We start from the raw sequence: 20,152 nt of genomic DNA, 5'->3' as shown, positions 1-20,152 counted from the left end.
AGTCCAGCAACTTTCCTGACTCATTTTTATTAAAGATGGAGTGGAACCTGGATGTGCTCTTGACTTGAAACCTAGTTTCTTTCCCCACATCTGTTGTGTCTGGCATCTTCCACCTTCTCAATATTGGCTGTTTCTGCCCTGATTTCTCCACCGCTGCCACTGAGACTTTATATTCATACCTTTATTACTTCAAGGCTTGACCTTTCAAATGCTGTTCTGGTTGGCCTCCCTGTTTCCACCCTGCACCTCATCCAGAATGCCACTGCCCTGAACTGCATCAAGCCCCACATTTCCATTACAACAATCCTCACAAGGCTCCAGTGACTTCCCTAAGAATCACCTTCAAGATCCTTATCCTCAACTTTAAATGCCTCCACGGCTTCACCCCACCCTGTCCCTGTTTTCACCCCTCGCTCCTCGCACAGTGGTTTACTCCTTGGTCCCTGTTTTCTTGGCTCCACAATTGATAGCCACTCTTTCAGCCTTCTGGAGCTCCCTCCCCAAATCCCTTTGCCTTACCCTGTCCCACAGTGCTTGCAAAAGCCAGCTCAGGATTTCTGCGCTCTACCCTTTAAATTCACTCTACCTATTCTCCTTCCCACTCTGCATGAACTTTTCATTGATCTGTAAAGCACTCTGCATATCTTCTCAATCTAAGGGTGCCATGTAAATGCAACTTGTAGTTGTTTATTTATAGCCTGATATTTTATAGCCAGTCACACTCAATAGCATTAAGTCCAGTAGTATTCTGCTAACCAAATTACAACAGACATATCTCAATCCAGTTAAACACTTGGGCTGTAACTGAAAAGTAAATTCAAATCTATTACTGTATTCAAAATTTTATAATTTTATGTGATGTATGCAAATTGTAAACCTGTGCTGAACTAGTGTATTGAACAATGGAAGTACAAATACTAATAATTTATTTATTATACTGTGAAGGAATGAGCCATACCTATTCAGAAAAATACACCATCCTATGAAAGAAAAAGCCTTATTAAAACATAACATACTGGGTTTGGAAGTCTAAAGCCCTCAACGATGGAAAAGCTGTAAACAGCATACAAGCTTTTGAGATAAGATCAGTTGTTGACACTGAAACAATAGCCCTATTAAAGCAGAGGGTTAGAGCTTCCAGAAAGTCTGAGCTTTGGAGGGAACACAAAGGAATGACCAGTTATAAGTGTTATAAACCAACACTTTGGAAAGAAACACAGAAAGATTAAAGAAACATGTACCTTTGTAAAAATGACATCAAGTAAAAGAAACACCTGACATCAAATGAAACACGGGAGGCAACAACCATTACATTGTTTTTGTGTTAAACTTGGAACACCTAGGAGACATGAAGTCTGTAATACAACCAACTGAGGTGTTCTAAATGCAAAAGATATAAACAGGAGACTTTGATAAAAATGAAATCAAATAGAACCACTGCTGTCACATTGTTTTTATGATAAGCTTCGAATACCTAAAGGAGGAGACATAATTCTTAATGCAACAGCTGAACTGACAGTAAGAATAGAAGGAGTCAACAGAAAAATGACTAGAGATAATTAGCTTACATCAGCAGAAAACTTCAAAGGACATACCACTGAAAAAAGGGTATAAAAATTGGACTTTCAAATAGGAAGACAGATTTCCTTGGAAGGGGCAAAGCGATTCTCGGCTTCAGAGGCTCTGTAAGCTTACAACTCTAGCCTTGGGTAATCAACGGTATTTGATTTTGGTGGATATCCTGGAATAAGACTAAGTAAGAAATGTAAAAATGTAATGAAGTTAAGATTTGAGAATAAGGATCTCTGAGAATAAAAATTGTAAGCTATTTGTTTTTGTAACTGTTAAAGTTGCGATTGAATCACCAGCTGTAATTACATGTCGGTTCTTTAATAAATCTATATTGTTTTAAAATTGTCTCACATAGTACTTCTGTATCAAACTCACAAACTCAATCTCTGTACATTCTTTGGTGAGGAGTTGCAGAATTCTGGGGGAGTTTTCCGGACCCTCATAATATCCAGAAGGTTACAGTCTAGTTAAACTTATTAAAAGTGCTATCTGGAGGATGGTAACATCTTCAAGTTGTTCCTTTCCTTTAGGGAGAGATAATCTGGACCTTTAGACCCAATTAAGTGTCTTTTAGGATTCGGCTATCTCTAACTTTAGTTGACGGTGACCGTCTGGGGAATACGCCTGACCTGGGGTAGCCCAAAAAGGGCTAGGTCTAGTAATTATCCCTTCAATGCGTCCTAGCCTTTGGCCTCTATTCACCACAATACTTCTGTGGCCACCAATTTGCTGAACCACTCAAGTCCACCTTTGATGCTCTTGTCCCCAGTTAATCTTTCTCATATTCTCTTCCATCATGTTCGGTCCCCTTAGTTTGGCCCCCATTTTCACTCCCTCAAGTCCAAGGCGAGCAGACTTGAGTGTATCTGGTATACAACTGGTTTAGCCATACATCACCAAATCTGGCTGGACCATATTAAGTGTTTATGGCCTCACTCTCCTCTGCCAAACCTGCCTACAGGATCACCCTGGAGGGTAAAGATAACTTCCAGCTTCTTTTCTACACTATTCATCTCATTTAAACCCTTCTCTCCTACTCCCTCTACCCTTACCTCCAACAACAAAGGGGGAATTTTAACCAGTAGTGGGATTCAGGCGAATGAGGGAACAGAGTGGGCGACAAACCCACACGACATCAGCAGCGTGAGGCCCAGCTGATTTTAACTGCCAGGCCTCATTATAATATGATGGGTGGGCGTCCCGCTCCTGACCTGATTGGCCGGGTGGCCCGCTCACCCACTGCAGGGCGAGATTTCCAGCAGGCCTCTTGAGGCCGCGTTAAAGTGTGAATCCACCTCTTACAGGGCGGTTGCATTCACGTCTGCTAGATTGCTGACTAATACTGCTGCAAAGAGCTGATTTGTCCAAATGAGTCACAGAGCTCGTGAGTTCCAGGAGCATCATCCCCAGGACCTGGATTCAATGCAGGAAACACTTCATTAACCTTGCAAGAGCAGCAAGAGTGAGTACAGCTCCTTATTTCTCCTTCTCTCTGCATAACCGTTGGCAACAGTCCCCTCCTCCCTCTCCCAGCGCACTGAAAACTCTCCTCTCCTGCGTCACATCCTTCACCAAGGGCACATTATACCACCTCTCATTCATATTCCAAACACAAACTCACCCCTTGCCTGCTACTTTCACAGCAGCCACGAACAGCATTCTGTTCTTACATGGTAGCAATTGCGGGACTAGGAACTCCTCTCATGACTCCTTCTTTACTTCACGCTCCAGGCACTTGCTTTCCATTGAACACCTCCCCATCCTGCTTGCACCTACCTTCTGCTCCATCTTTCAGCATATGCACTACACGAAGAAGCCCCACACATGTGCACTTTCCTTTTCAATAGTCACTCACTAACTCTCTCCCTTTCTATCTGCAGAAAAAACTGCGCACAACACAAGGGACAGGTGTAAGATTGGGGAAGGAACACCCAGCATCATGGCCCTCTGATTGATCCAGAGAACTCATTCTTAGTCTGTAGACCCTGTGGGCTGGGTAAGGCCTTCTGTGAACAGTCTCCCTCACCAGTTCTCTTCTAACAGGTCCACCTGCTGCTCTACCTGGCTGTTCCACCTTGTTGCTGCTGCTGTTGCATCTCCTCTTCCTCCATCCAAATCAATGCAGCAAGAACGGCACCTATCATAAGCTCAGGAGTGCTTATTCATGGTGAATATCGCAAATAAAAAAATCAGAGACAACCAATCTCCAAGCTCAAATATCCCTGGGAATCCAAAAAGCACAAAAGCGCACAGATCCCTATGATCTGAGTGCCTGCAGCTGAGTGCCCTTTAAATGATGCTTCCAGTGACCCCCTGAACTAGTCCCACTGGCTATTACTCAGCAGGTCTGGGACTGGGCGGGACTTCCATTATTTCCTGTTAAAATTGCATTGGGTTCCTAATATATTCATGATGAAGCACCTGCCTGCTTCTGGCAGGCGCTTTGGCTACCTAAAGAAAGTATGCGGTTAAGATGGTGGCAGGCAGTGTTTGAGCAGGAATGGGGTGGAAATACTCCCAGATTATATTAACTGTGCAGCGGCCCTGTTTATGCTGGGCAGGGGATTAAAATTCTCCCTCAAGTGTGAGGAGCTTATACACCTCTTTATCACTCCAATTAGCTGCCTCTGCTACTTCGCCCCACCCCCACCTCCCCATCCCCCCGCCCACCTTTCCCGATGACCGGTTCTGATGAAAGTTCATCGACCTGAAACGTTATCTCTGTTTCTCTCTCCACAGATGCTGCCTGACCTGCTGAGTATTTCCTGCATTTTCTGTTTTTAAGCCAAACCTCCCTCCAGGCTCACCTGTGCCCTAGCGCTGAACTCACGTCTTTCTCTAATTCCTATCCCATCTCCCTTCATGCCCTCTGCAAGGTTAACCAGGGTCAGCTGTGCCTTAGTTGGTAACACCCTCGCCTCTGAGTCAGAAGGTTGTGGGTTCAAGTCCCACTCCAGAGACTTGAGCACAAAAATCTAGGCTGACACTCCAGTGTAGTGCTGAGGGAGTGCTGCACTGTCAGAGGTGCCATCTTTTGGATGAGACGTTAAACCAAGGCCCCGTCTGTTCTCTCAGGTGGACATAAAAGATCCCATGGCACTATTTTGAAGAAGAGCAGGGGAGTTATCCTTGGTGTCCTGCTCAATATTTATCCCACAATCAACACAACAAAAACAGATTATCTGGTCATTATCACATTGCTGTTTATGGGAGTTGTTGTGAGCAAATTGGCTGCTGCGTTTCCTACATTACAACAGTGATTACACTTCAAAAAGTACTTCATTGGCTGTAAAGCACTTTGGGATGTCCAATGGCGATGAAAGCCGCTATATAAATGCAAGTCTTTCTATTCTTTATGAAACCCACCTTCTGCTCCCTTGGCCCCATTCCTACTAAACTACTGACCACACAACTTTTCTTCCTGAGCTTCATGCTCACTGATATTGTAAATGGTTCACTCTCTACAGGCACTGTTGATTTGGCTTTCAAAACTGTCATCATCGCTTCCTCAAAAACCCACCTTCAACTCCTATGTCCTTGCCAACTACCACCCCATCGTTAACCTCCCTTTCCTCTCCAAAGTTCTTGAATGTGCTGTCGCCTTCCAAATCTTTGCCCATATTTTCTGTAACTCCATATCTGAATCTCTTCAATCAGGTTTCCGCACCTTCCACAGCACCAAAACAGCCCTAACCAAAGTCACAAATGATATCCTCTGTGATTGTGACTGTAATGCATTTTCTATCCTCATGCTCCTTGAGCCTTTGACATCGGCAACCACATCTTCCTCCTTCAACACCGTTCCTCTGTTAAGCAGCTCAATGAGATTGTCCTCACTTATTTTCACTCTTACCTATCAGATTGTAGTCAGAGTATCTCCAGTAATGGCTTCTCTTCCTGCCCCTACGCCATTACCTCTGGTGTGCCCCAAGGTTCTGTCCTTGGCCCACTTCTCTTGCTCAGCTACATGCTGCTCCTGGTGACATCAACCACAGACATAGGGTCAGCATCCACATGTATGCTGACATCATCCACCTCTACCTCGCCACCAGCTCTCTCGACCCCTCCACTGCCTTTGTGTTCTCAGACTGCCAGTCCAATATCCAGTTTTGGATGAGCCATGATTTGTTCCAGTTAAACATTAAGATGACAAAAGCTATCATCTTTGGGCTCTGCTATAAACTCTGTATTTTGCCCCCTGGCCGACCACTGCCAGGCTGGGCCACACTGTTCGTATTCTCGGCGTCTTACTCAACCCTGAACTGAGCTTCCCACCCCATATCCTCTCCGTCAAAAAGACTGCGAATTTCTACCTTAGTAACATCGTCCACCTCCGCCCCGCCTCAGCCCAACTGCCGCTAAATCCCTCATCCATGCCTTTGTCACGTCCAATGGTTTCCTGGCTGGCCTCCCATCCTTCACCCTCTGTAGACTTCAGCTCATCCAAAACTCTGCTGCCATATGCTATCCTGGACTAAAACTTACTCCCCTGTTACCACTGTCTTTGCTGACATAGATTGGCTCCCAGTCCCCCCAGTCCCCCAACAACTCGACTTTAAGATTCTCAACCTCGTGTTTAAATCCCTTAATGGCCTCATCTGTCCCTATTGCTATCACCTCCTCCAGCCCTACAACTCTCCCAGAGCCATCCGTTCCACTGACTGTGGCCTCTTGTGCCTCTCCCCTCCCACCATCCACCAATGGTGGCTGTGGCTTCAGCCACCTAGGCCCTGCACTCTGAAATTCCCTCGCTAAACCCACCTCCTTCCTCTCCCTCTCCTCCTTTAAGGCCCCCTTAAAACCCACATCTTTGCTAATATCTCCTTCTTTGGTTCAGTTTCCATTTTTCTGCGTTGAGCCGTTTTTCCAAGTTAAAGACAAGTTGCTGCTATTAAGTGTTATGGGAGATTAAAATAATGGATATAAGGGAAATGAATGGGAAGTAAGTTGATGGAACTCTTAAACTTTTCCTTTGTCATTTATTTTATTCCCTCTCCTCCCTCAATCTTTCAACCATCACTCCCTATCCAAGAAGATAAACAGGCAACATGCTTTCAAGCCACTAGGAGATACACAAGAGTCACCGGGCATAAGTCACCATTGGATCTTTCATCCGTGCTTGTGAAGAAGCATCTGCTTGAAGCCACCCATGACAGTATGGACATGGCTGGATCCTCAGCATTGCAGGAAACTATGCTGCATGCTGCCAACAAGTTGATGTACCAATGTGCTGCCATACCATTAGATCACACTACATTAATACTGTGTTGTGGACTGTTTTTGACACACATTTAATTTTAATTAATATATTGCCAAAAAAATTAAGGCAAGGAGTCTGGGGTATGGATTTGGAATCAAGACTTGCAAAAGGCTGAAATAATAAAGTAGTGGTTCACAGGACACATTCAACTTGCAAATAAGCTCAATTCCACTGTCCTGGACACTGGGGAAATGTGTTTGCCATGTGCTGTAGCTGATCTCAGCATGCCAAAAGCCTGCACTGAAGTATAGCCTTTTGAAGAGCAAGCTAAACAATTGTCTTTTTAATGTGGTTGTTAGCTATCATTAATCATTTCTCTTTCATTTTTGATGCAGGCTCCCCAGAGCCTGTAAAGACATTTTAACAATCACACAATGGCTAAAAATTTTGAGACACATTTGAACAATCTGCACTTTTAATTGAAAGTGAAAGCAACAGGAAGCCGCGTTAGAGGCTTGTAAAAGCAATGTTCTAGTAAGAAGACATATATTTTGAATCAGCTGAAAATGATTTTACATGGGATTTTATTGCACATATTTGAAACAAACTACTGCGGCCGGGCTGGGGAAGGGCTGAGGGTACAGTGGACTGGATTTTACCAACCTTGGCAGGTCCGTGGCGGGCGACGTCGGTGGCGGGTTCCAACCCCGCTGCTGGCTCCAGCCCGCTGTCCAAAATGATTTTCCCCTGATTGGGCTTGTTAAGCCCACCCAGCGTGTGTCCCAGCCAATTGAAGGAAGTGGGTCTGGTGACGTCATTTGATGACGCGTCATCAGCCAGTTTCCTTAAAGGGACCATGTGCAAATTTACTCTCACAGTTGTTCTGTCGGTGTTCTACAGCATTGAAGTGCTGCAAACACTGACAAGCACTGCACAGAGGTGCACGGCTGCACCCAGGCTCTCCCATGACTCCCTCCATATGCTTATGGAGGGAGTCACAGCACGTAGGGAGGTCCTCTTCCCTTCCAATGGATGGAAGAGACCTCCCCAGGACACCAACGCAACCTGGTTGCACATTGCACAGGAGGACACAAGCAGGGATGTCATCAGGAGGACCAGGCTGCAGTGGCATGAACCTTTCAATTATCTCAGTAGATCATGAAATGTTACTGCAAAACCAAAACCAAATCCTGCTGTGCCACTCATCACATCCCCATCACTCTGCCTTCCCTACCCTACTCACACCAACTTACCTTGCACCTCCACCCGTCCCTCTCTACCTACATTATCACCTCCCCATCTCACTAGCCACCCCTCACACTCACCCTCATCCTAGTCCAATCATGTCAACTAACAACGCACACTTGCGTATTTTAGCCAATGTTCATGTGAAGCTTCTGTTAATGTGGTGTCAAGCATTGAAACCTTTATTTTGAACACTTTGCGTTCTTGGACAGATTTGTGTGCACCTTTGGAAGTGGCTTAGTGAGTTGCAGTGAATGGTGAGACATAATGGTACCCCCGCAATGGTGATCAGTGTGAAAGGAATGACTTGGGCATTGTAGGGATGCTTTATGGTGTTCGTGTGGGGTGGTGCCAACCTGGCACATCATGTGGCAGCCAGGGTATACAGCATCAAGTGAAGTAAATCTGGCCATGGTGAGGCCATCCCTGGCATCCCAGGCAGCAATGTGGTCTGGTGCTGATGCCCTCTGCCCTGCGCAGCATCAGTTGATCGCGGAGAAGGTTGGTGTTGTTGGTGCTGCTGGTGTGCCTGGTGTTGGTGCTTTGTGGTGGGATTCTGAGGATCAAGGTGAGATAGTTTCAACAGCACCAATGATGTAATAGAAGGCAGGTGAACTTGAGATGACAGAAAAGATCTGTCAATGCTGAGAGAGTTTGTTCCAATGAGGTGATACCGGATAGAGAGTTTACTCCAAACACTTGCAACCTGCTTAAAGCTCAATCTATCTTCCAAATGCAGTAAGCAACAGCTTGTGAGCTTGGAAAGTGAACAACTGTGAGATGGGAGCTTTTATAGCACATTTGCAGCGGTCAAGTAATGAGATGATCCCACGGTCATACAACTCCCAACCTCCTTACCTGACGTGATCCCCAAACTGCGTGGACCCCATGGGCAACCTCGTAAAATGTTAAGGTGAGCTCAAAATACTTCTTATTGGGCTGTTAACAAGGTCATAATGACCTGATTTGCCTCCCCCGCCGCTTCGTGCCGGGTCTGTTCAGCGTTGACAGACCCGACATCTGGGACAGGCGTATGTTGGTGGGTTGACAGCGGGGTCCCGACCCGCTGTAAAAAAAAAAAATTCCCACCAGACCCGCCACTGAACATGCCCACTGACTCCCTGAAAAAATCCCCCCAATGTCTTCCAAGAGTGCTGATGCCTTTCCCTAAGTTAGGGCTCCAGATGTATTAAATGATAATGGTTTTCTGGCCCTTCCTACCCACATTCTCCAAATGTTGATCAGGCCTCAGTTTCACCTTACATTCACAGAGTGACACTCCTTCGAACACAATATACCAAAGATTAATAAGTCAATCATTCAATCTATCTATGTCTATATTATAAAGATGGTATGATTGCACACACTTCCTGTCTTCCAAACATCAGTTGTCACACTTAATCATAAACAAGTTGTAACAAAAGCATTTAACTTTGAGGAGCAGTTTATCATTAATTATAAAGGTATAATAACTTCTACCGCAACCATTTCAACTGACGTTTTAACTAATGAATTGTCCAACTACAGAATTCAAGTAGAATGCCCTTGAGTATACCAGGGGTTTATAACATCACTGCGATATCCAATCACAAAGTTTATATGGATCTCACCACAATCTTGGATTATTTTTCTTCCAACAGACAATTTTAAACATTAGAATACAGAAAACAAAGATCAGATTGTCTGGACCCATGATGTCACCCACAGAATTCATATTACGGCCCACTGATAGGGGTATGTACTGCCACCTACGCTCAGAATTCACTTCAATGTACATATCCCTGAAACTGTAACAGGGAAGACTGGGATAAAAGAAGCATTGTGCTGCAAGTTTTAAATCTATTAAAATTGATATATATATATATATATAACATTCAGCAGAGTTCATAACCCAAACAAGACATAGGAAAATAAAGTGGAATTTGAAAAATTGGCAAGTTAGTGTATTAAGTGTATAATTTAAAAACACAATAAAACAGCCTGACACTTGATCCTCCTGAGTTTTAGCTTTTATTTGATGGAAAGATTGTAGGATTCTTGAGGCAAGACTAAAAATCGGAAAGAAAATGTCAAAGATGTATCACTGTAAAGAATTCCAGTTGGTTTTGTGATTATTTGTTGTTGGCAAATCCACAAGTTCAAAATGGCACTGAGCTCTATCTTTTACACACTCTGTGTTATGGCTTGGGTTCCGTCTCTTCTTTTTCTGGTGTAAATTATTTGTTGGTAGTTTCCATGAGTAGACGGAGCCTCCTATGAACTGAAATTCACACCTATTCTCTGCTGCATTAACTTGGCATGGCACTGGTCTACCAATTCACCCTGAACATGGTAACGTACTCGCTGGAGATACATAGGATGCTCACTACTTTGTACAGTAAAAAAAAAATCATACCGTTAGCCCACTTTGTACAGGGTAAAGTGCTGCTCAGATTCCTATACTGCACCATAAGGAATAAACCTTACATACAGCTGTGTTTTAAATGTGGCTGTTGTTCACCCGGCTCTTCTTGCAAACTTTCAGAAAGACACAGGGATACTGTGCACTTTGGCATAAAGCATTGCCTGGGTGGAATGCATGGGGGCAAATCAGGCCACGCATCCATAATGAAGCCTGTCTGATTTTCTGCCTATTCATTTCAATGGGCAGAACAATTGCTTGAGCTCCATTATTGGTGTTAAAACCTACCCACCTGATTTTCCTCCACACGTTCCTCCCAGATAATGCATTATGCCCAAGAGCTTTAGCCCCCCTCTATCCACAACAGCACAAAAAAAATCTAAACTGAGTAGCACTAAATACTTGAGATTGAAAGATAATTTTCCCCCTGCCCCTGCCTCAGCTCATCTGCTGCTGAAACCCTCATCCATGCCTTTGTTACCTCTAGAGTTGACTAGTCCAATGCTGTCTGGCCGGCCTCCCATCTTCACCCTCCATAAACTTGAGCTCCTCTAAAACTCTGCTGCCTGTGTCCTAACCTGCACCAAGTCCCAGTCTGGCAACACCTCCATTTTAAAATTCTCACCCTGGCTCCTCCCTATCTCCGTAACCTCCTCCAGTCCTACAACCCTCCGAGATCTCTGCGCTTCTCCAATTCTGGCCTCTTGCGCATCCCCTATTTTAATCACTCCACCATTGGTGACCGTGCCTTCAGCTGCATAGGCCTTAAACTCTGGAATTCATTCCCTAAACCTCTCTATCTCTCTTTTCTCCTTTAAGACACTCCTTACAACCTGCCTCTTTGACCAACCTATCCTAATATCTCCTTATGTGGCTCGGTGTCAAATTTTGTTTGATAATCGCTCCTGTGAAATGGCCTTGGGAAGTCCAAGCATTTTCTTTGAAATTGCTAGTGCTCATGAAGCTTTGTTACATTAATCATTAGAGCAACAATGGCCTGTGACTTTTTCATTTCCTTGTAGAAGTGCCTGATTTTAACACCTGATAATTGGAAATTACATTTTTGTCTGCTCTATCATTTCAGGAGGGATGCCAGTAACAGATCTCATTAGATCAAAGAATTTTCTCACCGACTCAGGTGATGTGTCTTCGAGCAACTATTTCAATTTCCAATAAAATGCTTGGAGTTCACTTTAGAATTGGGTAGCCGTCACTTTTAAGAGGTGTGAAACATACAAGATAGGCGTGCTTGACAACTGAGAGTTTTACTTTTATCGCACGTGGGTGGAGTTTCTGCTGGGCTGGGTGGTACCCCTAATTGCAAAATTGGACACAAGTGGCTCACTATTGTCTGTCCATTAAAACAATTGGGTATAAAATTGTGATTGATTTCTGCCCAGCCAAGATATTACACCCCGTCACTGAAGAGTAAAATCTACTGACCCATCTTAGTTTTACATCTGTAACAGTATTGTTACTAATCTGTTCTCTTCATATTTTATAGTTTCTACATTTAACGAAAGCAGTTTATAGTGCTGACATCACAAAAATGGCATCTGAGATTTTGCTTTGGCCTTTGAATTATTTTTAATATGAACTGTTTTATTTTATGCTCTCTCCTGAGCTCTAACCCTTGAAACCAGTCATTTACAAACGTTTAAATCTTGCAGCGCAATGTTTCCTTCATCCCACTTTTCTTGGTTAGTTTCAGGAAAAATATATGCATTGAAATGAATGTTGAGTGTTGGTGGCAATAAATACCCCATCAGTGGGCTGGAATCTGAATTTTGTGGGCGATCTCATGGGCTCCGACAGTCTAATCTTTGTTTTCTGTACTCTGTTTAAAACTTGACTTTTGGAAACAAAAATAATCATTCAACAAGAAACAAAATTTGATTCCTGACAGTTTAATATGTTTAATTACTTATCTGTGTTTTTCTAGATGGAGCTGCGGAATTCTTTACTGATCTGCAGCTACCTTCTCTCCCTCATTTCCCAATCTTTTGGGTAATTTTAAACAATCAGATGATCCCAAACATATGTGTCACCCTCACAATCTTCTTTGAATCTAAGGCACCTTTATATTGACGATGATCCGTTGGTGGCAGGAACATGGTATTCCTGGCATCACTGGCACTTGATAGTAGAAAACAAGTGAACTCCATGCTTGACAGTGTCTGGGACCCTTGACAGTGTCTGGCACCGAACCTTTTCTGGGTTCCAGCAGCAGCTATTGGAGGCAGTTAAAAGTGATATCTCCTTTCTATAGGTTCTCTAACAGGCCCCCTTTATCACCAACACAGAGTGATAAATTAAAGAAACGAGAGTAACATTCAGAGGCCACAGGTCTCAGCTTCATTACTTCTTTCCTGGTATCCCAGTGTCAATATAAAAGCACCTTTATACTGCGAGCCGTTCTGGGGAAAATCCAGGTTCCTGTAGTTAACTTTTTTTTTTACTTTGTAGGTCACATAGAAGTGATTGCATGATCCCCGCACAGAGCAGTGAGCTACGCTGACAGGGAGCATGGGTCGGAGAATTGGGGTGACAAAGCTGTAGCCCCATCTTTAACTCATGCTTCCTGTGAGCATATCCTCACCACTGGGATTCTAGCATCATAGAATCATAGAGGCTTACAGCACAGAAGGAGGCCACTTGGCTCATCATACCTGTGCCGGCGAAAGCTATCCCATTTAGTCCCACACGCAAGCTTTTTCCCCATAACTCTGCAAATTAGTCCTCATCAAGTACATGTCCAATTGCCTTTTGAAAGTTCCTATGGAATCTGATTCCACCACCCTTTCAGGTAGTGCGTTCCAGATCTTAACAACCCTCTGTGTCAACCTAGATTGTTAGCTCAAGGCTTGGAGTGGGACTTGAACCCACAACTTTCTGACTCAGAGGCGAGAGTGCTACCACTGAGCCAAGGCTCACACCATGGGGGAATTTTAAAACCCTCCCCCCGCCCTCCACGACGGCCGAGAGAGCATCGGGGGGGAGGGTTAAAAGTTTAAAATCATGTCAGGTCACCCCAACCCACCGCACAAGCACCTCCTACCATTTTTACGGATGCGGGATGCGTGCTGTGTCTGAGAGGTGGGACAGTTCATTATAATATTTAAGACAGGCCCCCACAGTGCAGTTGGGAGCCTGATTTAAATTTAATGCTGGCCGGCTGGGTTTCCCATGGCTCGGGAAACCAGGCAGAGAAATGGGGACGGGAGCTGCCGGGGCAAACAGGCATGTGCTTTTTACAGCACTGCTTGTGAGTCAGGAGGAGCAGGAGTGCTTCCCCCGGCCCCTCAAGCAAACATTCCGCTGCGAACGGCCAACCCCTGCAGCCTCCAAACCCAAACCTTACGCCCCACGATCTTCCCTTCCCTCTCGATTATCAGTCCAACCCCCCCCACACCCCCATGCCCAGTGATCTTTGTCGACCTCCTCCGCCCCCCCCCCCCCACAAACATTAACCTGCAATCTTTCCCGAATGCTGGGGACTGTCCCCGATTGCGGCCTTCTGCCGCAGGCTTTCCCACCCGGCAGTCTGTTAAGTCTGTCCAGCTGCATGGCGGGAAACAGAATTCAAAAATGATAATGAGGTCCTGTCGTTAAATTCTGCCAGACCTCCACATTTACGGGATTTCCTTGTTTCACCCCCGCAAACATGTTCCCTTGCTCCCGCCCTGTAAATATCGGGGCCCATGATTCTGAAAAATGGAGAGAAGTAGCAGTATTATTAAATTACGGGTAAGGGCTTGAAGTAACCTAGCAGAGTGAATCATTCCAGGATCAATGATTATATCCCTATGCATTTTATTTTTCTAAACCATTAGTTTCAGAAGCTTCTTTCTCAATTATGGCATCATCTAGTCAAAGAAAAACACAAAAATTAGCAGGAAGGCAGGAATAAAGAAATGGACATTGAAATTACTTTTAACTGCTCGATATTTAAAAGGAAGTGCTGTTAATATAACTTGCTTCTTTAAAGCATATTTGGCCTTAAATCAAATCATGCTGAGCAGCTAAAACCACTGGAGTAAAAACTAAACCCGTCTAAAGTTTACAAAGGTAACACATTATGAAAAAAATGTTCCCGTTTTTTTGCCAAAGGGACCCACATCCAAAGTCAATCGCATCAAAATGCTTCAAGGGCACGGTGGGCAGAAGCAGGACGAGAGGGTCACTCCATGTGCTTTGTTTATTGACGCAGTCCCTCGGGGAAACACTGCGTGTATGTAGATAAACCTGTATAATCCCCTTTTAACTGCTGTATTCCCCTCCCCCCGCAAGACAGTTGCAAGCTGAGAGGAATAAGGCATGTTCAGACTTGCCTGCTGCTGAGAGAAGGAAAACCAATCAGGTTTCAGCAGGTGACCAATCCGTGAGTCATCACAGGTTCGCGGGCTTTACGAATTCAGTACTGTATTGTGAGAGTTGGAGTAAAGACCTATTTCTTGTAGCTCGCTGTGTTGCCTATTTCTTTACGCGGGAGACCGTAGTCCCCCACATTGGTGACCCTGAATGTCGGCGGCCGAAGCCCCCGACTCACGCAGCCCTACAGAGGCCAGCAACGACCCGACAGCAACCAGCAGCAGCCCGATGTCGGCCGGCGCCGTGTCCTTGAAGCTCCCCACCTTCTGGGAACACCAAGCACCAGCTTGGTTCGCGCATACGGAGGCCCAATTCACCCTTCGCAGGGTTCAAGATGATGAAGAAAGGTACCTCCACGTAGTCTCAGCACTAGCAAGCTCCACCGCCGCCGAAATTCTCGACCTGCTGGGGAACCCACCACAGACCGGCAAGTACACAACCATTAAGGGCCGCTTGCTGCAGGCTTACGGCCTGTCTAGTGAGGAGAGGGCCCACAGGCTTCTCTCACTACCAGGCCTCGGCGACTCTACCCCGACCCAGTTGATGAGCCGGATGCCTGCGCTCCTGGGCTCGGAACCGCAGTGCTTCTTGTTTCGGGCCCTTTTCCTCAGCCTGCTTCCTCAGCAGGTACAGACTGCCCTCGCGGGGTCCCCGATCACGGACTGCGTACAACTGGCAGCCGCCGCGGACAAAGTCTTCGCCGTCGCCCAACTCGGCTGTGCAGCCGCGAGGCTCCCCGACACCACCGAGCACGCGCCGCCACGCCAGGCCACAGAACTATGCTACTACCACGCGCGTTTCGGCCACAAGGCCCAACGCTGCAGAGCACCCTGCTCTTTCGATCAAACCAAGATGGCCGCCCGGCCCAACGCACCAGCCCCGCGCCGCCGCCTAGGCCCGCTCGACCGCACCCCCGCCGCCACGATGGCCATCGGCACAGCAGGTAAACTGCTGTACATAACCGACTCCCTTTCAGGGCGCAGATTCCTTTGCGACACCGGAGCCCAATGCAGCATAATTCCTGCCTCCCAGCTCGACATCCAGGCAGGCCGCAGCGGCCCACCCCTCGTGGCGGCAAATGGCGCAGCCATCGCTACTTTCGGAAAGCGACGGGCCGAGGTTTGTTTCAACGGCCAGCGATTTACGTGGGATTTCGTGACGGCCTCGGTGGCACATCCCTTGCTGGGCGCCGATTTTCTTTGTGCCCACGGACTCCTGGTCGACGTCCGCGACAGGCGCCTGATCGACGCAGCAACTTTCGCTTCACTGGCCTGCCAGCAGAGCAACAGCCCGGCCCTCGTTGGGTCCTGCTCCGCCCCGGTGCATGACGACTACGCCCGCCTACTCGCAGATTTCCCGAGGCTCACACAACCGACCTTCTCAGCCGCGGCAGTCAAGCATGGTGTCGAGCACCACATCGCCACTACGGGACCACCAGTGTTCGCCCGAGCCAGACGCCTGGAGCCAGCCAAGATGGCGGTGGCCAAGGAAGAATTCGCCACGATGGAGAAACTGGGCATCATCCGCCGCTCGAACAGCCCCTGGTCGTCCCCCCTCCACATTGTGCCCAAGCCGGGCGGTGGCTGGCACCCCTGCGGCGACTACAGACGGCTCAACGATGCCACCACGCCCGATAGATACCCCATTCCGCACATCCAAGACTTCTCGGCACACCTAGCAGGAAAGTCGGTCTTTTCCAAGGTCGACCTGATTCGCGGCTACCATCAGGTCCCCGTCCACCACGCAGACGTCCAGAAGACGGCGGTCATCACCCCCTTCGGACTGTTCGAGTTCCTGCGCATGCCCTTCGGGCTCAAGAATGCCGCACAGGCCTTCCAACGGCTCATGGACTCCGTCCTACGGGACCTGAGCTTCCTGTTCATCTATCTGGACGATATCCTCATGGCTAGTACCAGCAAGGCCGAGCACATCGCGCATTTGCGCTCTCTTTTACAGCGCCTCAGCCAACACGGGCTAATCGTCAACCAGGCCAAATGCCAGTTCGGAGCAGCCCAAATTGACTTTCTCGGCCACAGAATCTCGCCAAGGGGTGCCATTCCCCTACCTTCCAAGGTGCAGGCGGTGGCGGACTTTCCCCAGCCCACCTCGGTCAAGGCGCTGCAGGAATTTTTGGGGATGGTCAATTTCTATCACCGTTTCGTGCCCAAGGCCGCCTCACTCATGCGCCCCCTCTACGAAGCCACCAGGGGCAAAACGGGCAAAGAGCAACTCACCTGGTCCAGCGAGATGGCAACAGCCTTCCACCAGACCAAAAGCGCCTTGGCCAACGCCACACTACTGGCCCACCCCATCCCGGGCACCAAGACCGCCCTCACCACGGATGCCTCGGATTACGCCGTTGGTGCCGTCCAGCAACAGTGGGTCGAAGGCGCGTGGCAGCCACTGGCATTTTTCAGCCGACAGCTGCGCAAGAATGAGCAGGCCTACAGCACATTCGACAGAGAGCTCCTGGCCCTGTTCCTGGCAATCCGGCACTTCCGTTTCCTTCTGGAAGGCCGGCCGTTCACTGCATTTGTGGACCACAAGCCGCTCACTTTCGCCATGGCCAAAGTAACCGAACCCTGGTCCGTGCGCCAACAGCGCCAACTCAACTTCATCTTGGAGTTCACCACGGACATCTGCCACGTCGCCGGCAAGGACAATTTGGTGGCCGACTGCCTCTCAAGACCCTCGCTCCACGCAGTGCACCTGGACGTCGACTACGCCAGCATGGCGAGAGACCAGGCCGCCGACGCGGAGATCCAGGCCATCAGGACATCAACCACCAGCCTCACTCTGGCCGACATCCACTTCCACGCAGCAGGCACAACCCTCCTGCGCGACGTCTCAGTCCCCTCGCCTAGGCCGGTCGTCCCATCCGACTGGCGCAAGCGAGTTTTCGACATCATCCACGGCCTCTCACATCCAGGGATGCGTGCATCTCAGAAACTCATGTCCGCCAAGTTCGTCTGGCCTGGACTCCACAAGGATGTGAGAGACTGGACCAACACATGCGTGGCGTGTCAGCGCGCTAAGGTCCAGCAGCACACCAAGGCGCCATTGGAGTGTTTCCCGGTGCCCGAGAGGCGTTTCGACCACGTCCACATCGATCTGGTAGGCCCCTTGCCGCCGTCGCACAGTGTCACACGCCTGCTCACGATCGTCGACCACACCACCAGATGGCCCAAGGCGATTCCCCTCGCCTCCACCACCACGACCGACGTCGCGCGAGCATTCGTCTCGACATGGGTGGCCCGGTTCGGCGCGCCGACTGACATATCCTCGGACAGAGGCCCCCAGTTCACCTCCCACTTGTGGAATGCCATCACCGCCGGCCTCGGCACCAAGTTGCACAGGACAACAGCCTACCACCCGCAGGCCAACGGGGTCTGCGAGCGCTTTCATCATTCCTTGAAAGCCTCCCTCCGCGCCAGCCTGGCAGACACCAGCTGGATTGACAAACTACCCTGGGTCCTCCTGGGATTGCGCACCGCGCCCAAAGAGGACCTCCGCGCCTGAGATGGTCTACGGCCAACCACTCAGAGTACCAGGCGACTTCCTCCCCCTGACAACGGAGCCGTGGTCGGCCGCCAGGCAGCTTTCCCTGCACCAGGACGCGGCCCAGCAATTCCGTCCAGTGCCCACTTCGCAACACGGCCCGCAGCCGTCCTACGTGCCTCGAGACTTACAACATGCGGAGTTCATCTTCGTGCGCTGGGACGCGCACAGAGGCCCGCTGCAGGCACCATACACCGGCCCCTTTCCAGTATTGGAGATGGGGGACAAAGCTTTTCTTATCAACGTCGGCGGGAAGCCGGACCTTATTTCAGTAGACTGCCTCAAACCGGCGCACCTGGACCTCAGCTTCCCGTTTCGGCCGGCTCTTCCCCCACGGCGGGGCAGACCTCCCGCGTTGGCGGCGGCCCCACAAGAGGACCAAGACACGCCAGAACCTTACTTCCCGGCCGCCGCCCCACCTTCGCCGGCAGCCCGTCCAGCCAGCCCACCGGCAGACCAGCCGCCAGACCAGCCGACGAACCAACCGGCCGACCTCCCAGACAGCCCTCCTCACATGCCAGATGGCTACTACAGCCGCTACGGCCACTTGGTCAAACCTCCGCAGAGACTGACTTTTACAGTTAACGAGGATTCTGGGGAGGGCGTATGTGGGGAAACACTGTGTGTATGTAGATAAACCTGTATAATCCCCTTTTAACTGCTGTATTCCCCTCCCCCCGCAAGACAGTTGCAAGCTGAGAGGAATAAGGCATGTTCAGACTTGCCTGCTGCTGAGAGAAGGAAAACCAATCAGGTTTCAGCAGGTGACCAATCCGTGAGTCATCACAGGTTCGCGGGCTTTATGAATTCAGTACTGTATTGTGAGAGTTGGAGTAAAGACCTATTTCTTGTAGCTCGCTGTGTTGCCTATTTCTTTACGCAGGAGACCGTAGTCCCCCACAGTATAAACAGCAGAAACTGCAAATGCCCGGAGCCACATTTGGAATCTGATTTGTGAACACAAACAGATGATTGGATTACCGACGGCGAATTTAATTTAAAAAAAACACAACACAATTACAAGTTAAACAATCTCTTTTTATTATGACTTTAATGCAGTAGTAATGTACACAGATAACCTGTACATGAAAGCAGTATTCTTGGGGGCCTGGCCACCCACAGTAATCATTACTGGCAGTCAGTGGTGAAAGATCTGTTTGGAGAGAATGAAAAGTTCTGCCTGCCAGGATAAACTCTAAGAACAGAAACACTGATTGTGTTTAAGGTGTAAATCACAGGGGCACTGTGGAGAAAGCTGCACAGTGTCCATTTTACCATATTATCTCAGGACACATTGAAACATTTAAGTTTGATATGAAACGCGTAAAGAACAGAAATGTGTCTTTTTGGATTCTGCCTGCCTGATTCACGTTAGGGGTGGGGAGAGGGAGGAGAAAAGGCCAGTGTTAGGACCCTCCCCTCATTCCTTCCTCCAGAATGTGAACCAGAAACACTGTTATTTACATGGTGCTGTACAAACATCAGTGGCTGTTTACTTAAAAATTCTGACAACAATCATCATGCTTACGACGCATGCTAAACCTAGGCGTTAGCTTTCTGTCACTAAACTGTTTCAGTTACCATCACCCTTAGTAACTTGGCACACTTTATACAAATTAAATTGTCAGTTCCCATGCAACCTGGATCCCAACCCAACATATTTATCCATTTACATCCACTTCAACAGCATTACTGAGTTACTATCCATTGAGCCATTTCTGATGCCAGCATGTTTAACTGCCGTTATGGACCAAGATAAATATCTCAGGGACTTACATTCTGCTGCTGATGTAGAGTTTCATCTC

This window comes from Somniosus microcephalus, chromosome 21 (genome assembly GCF_052327205.1).
Source record: "Somniosus microcephalus isolate GS21.2 chromosome 21, FLI_Smic_1.0, whole genome shotgun sequence".
Taxonomy (NCBI): Eukaryota; Metazoa; Chordata; class Chondrichthyes; order Squaliformes; family Somniosidae; genus Somniosus; species Somniosus microcephalus.
Note: the sequence above shows the minus strand (reverse complement) of the source record.